At 31.3% G+C, this 2,981-nt stretch overlaps 1 long non-coding RNA gene across 1 annotated transcript; it reads left to right on the top strand.

The window, feature by feature from the left end:
• Positions 1-1,376: 1,376 nt before the first annotated feature.
• Positions 1,377-2,776, top strand: LOC139482757 (uncharacterized). The gene is made up of 3 exons (XR_011654940.1): positions 1,377-1,446; positions 1,912-2,182; positions 2,680-2,776. It is a non-coding gene; the product is annotated as an uncharacterized lncRNA (long non-coding RNA).
• The last annotated feature ends 205 nt before the right edge of the window (positions 2,777-2,981 follow it).

Here is a 2,981-nt window from a genome sequence, read left to right as displayed (position 1 = left end):
ATGTGCATGATGTATGTTATCAAAATGATATGAAGTATACATGTACATGTATATATGCATATATGCATATGTTTAAAACTATAAATACATGTCATGTACATTTACATGTATGTCAGAGAGCATATAGAAATATGGAGATCATACATATGTTGTATGATTCTCATTGAGACGACTTAAAACTAGAATTCCAAGTTTAAATGGTGATTTTTTTTAAGTATTCATGTACAATGTATTTTTAAACTTCCATACATGGCTTTCAAATTGTAAATGGAGATCAGGTGCACATCATGCACAATGGTACTACAGTATTTTGCGTTTCTATTGCATGTATTTCCTGACTTTTCATAGGCGTATTTGCCAGGGGGCACACCCCACCCCCTCCCAGTTCAGGTCACCAAAAAAAATTGTCAAACATTATTTAATTGCTACTGAAAATTCTTATCTAGATCAGAAATGAATCACAGCTTGATTTTACCTCTTAAACAAGTTGTAAATTAATACCAGCGTCCACATGTGTGATTTATGACAACTTATCAATGTGTGTGTAAATATTGACACCTGTGTGTTTTTTAGTGTCTCTTTGCAATAGCTTTAGAGATTATGTAACATACACGTACATGTTGATTGGAATAGTATGATTTTTTAATCAGGTTTATAATGCAATAATGTTGATAACATACAAGTTTGTTTATGAAACGGAATGTCTTTTTTCCTTCCCTCATATTTTCAAAGAAAACAACAATTTGTCCCCCCCCCCCTTTTTCCACCTGTCCAGGAAAAATGAATTGACATTTCTAATAAAAAAATAGTAAATAAAGTGCTAAAATAATTTCCTAAAATCTTTTTTGTAACAGAATCTTGGATTTCTCTAAATGCCCAAGCAGTTATGTTTGTTTATTTTTCTTGTTTCAATTGCCATGTACATGTATTGGGCTAAAAATTGGTCAACAATAAGGAATAAGGAAATACAGTGTTTTACAGATATTAGAATAATGCACAAAAAAGTAAGACTGTTAGTGAGGCCAAAAAAATACCAGTTGATAAAAAAATATAGAGGTGATGAAATAAGAAAATATTGATTGATTGTTGGTTGTTTAACATCCAGTGGCAAATATTTGATCCATGTTAAGGAAGAATATTATAAAGAGCAATTGGCTAATAGTAGAAAAAAATAAAAGATATAGAAATCTAGAAACGATGATCTGAACCCCCTTTTTGACGTCCAATATTTGCCAATAGAAAATATTTATGCAACTTGTTGATTACATGTATATACTATTCTATATTCTTTATAATTTCTGTCTTGATTACAGACATGCAGTTGATGAAATGGATACTCCAGTGACCAGATATGTTTCAATTTTGAAAAACCCAAAGAAAAACTTATTTCAAAGTCCTGTTGACAGTGTCAAGGAGAATTATTTACCAGTATTTTCAACACCTTTGGTACGTATAATGCTTAAGGCAATGCTCAGTTAGATATAGTTCTTCTTAATTTAATCTTAAATGATTATTGAAGGTCAATTAAAATACATGTAGGATTACAACGTACATGAAGCTAAAAAATGGAATTTAATTGCTGTAAAAAAAAGTTTTGTGTTAAAATGATGATACATCCTGTTACGTACATGAATTTTCACTTAGTTAATAAATAATTTTACAATGTTTTTGCGAATGAAAATCATACTGAATGAATTTTATGGAAATATATTTGTGGAGACAAAAAATTACAGGCCCAAATAATTTTGTACAAGCTCGAAAGTTGGCCAAACTGAAGTGTGAAGACTCTATGAATTATGAATGTGCATTTTTTCTGTGAATCTGTACACAATGAATATAAAAACACTATTTGTTCTGAAATGAATTTGTAGTTAAAGTCTGACTTAATTTACCAAAACTTTGAAATTTTAGGCACCATTGAGCATCTGTTCAAATACTCAGAAAAGGAATAGGAAACTTGGCTGGTCACCTGTAAAACGTACACCAGTAAAGAGTCCCCCAAAGAAGAAAAGCAGAGAAGGACCATGGACCGATGATCAAGATCGTAGTCTTATTGAATTTGTGGCTCTCCATAAAGATTTGCAAACTAGTAACAGTGAATAGCCATCCATGAGATCAGACCATGTGTATTGGATTAAAGCAGCAGAATATATTCAGATGATAGATGGTTCCACTCGCAGTGGTAAGTCAAAGTATAATTTAAATTATTTTAAAATACCTCTACATTGTAAACATCATGCGTTTTTTCATGATCAAGGTCACCTGGGTGTGACAGAGACTGAGAGAGAGACTAAAATTGTGTTTATTTGGCCTTGCTTTGTGTGGTTTGAAAACAAACTACCATTTTGTTCATGAATTTGTGTACCTGACCAGTAGCATGAGTAGTATGTTAGACATGTATGATACATGTAGTTGTGTAAATATTTCAAAAGTGATACATATGTACATGCATTATATCAAATACTACGTATATGTTGAGAATTTCATCCTGTTGAAAAGTAGCATTAACCCCAGATAATTAAATGGATGCCATGTTATAGCAAAGGTTACTTGAAGATGTGTTTAATACAGCCCCCCCCCCCCCCTTAAAAACAAAATAAATTAAAAAAACTGACCTACCATTATATTTATATTTACTCTTGACATTTAACTATAGATGTTTTTTTCCTAATTTAGCAGCTACATCATGCAGATCCAGGATAGTTAATAAACTCAGAACAACATATTCAACAATTTCAGAAGCTGAAGATGCTTACAGCTGTGATTATGAGGACATTCATGGAACCCGAGAACATTACCAGTTTATCACCTGCAAGTGACGTCATTGAAAAAGTATTATTCAACTCACTCCAAAGATTAGATGTTCAACAATCAACAGAACGTTTTTTTGTAATTATTTTATTTTTGATGATGAAACATGTGAAATTACATACTACAGTATTCGATACACATTTTAAAAATAAAGTAATACTTGATAAATC

Source organism: Mytilus edulis, chromosome 7 (assembly GCF_963676685.1).
Source record: "Mytilus edulis chromosome 7, xbMytEdul2.2, whole genome shotgun sequence".
Classification (NCBI taxonomy): Eukaryota; Metazoa; Mollusca; class Bivalvia; order Mytilida; family Mytilidae; genus Mytilus; species Mytilus edulis.
This window is presented reverse-complemented; position numbering and strand designations above follow the sequence as displayed.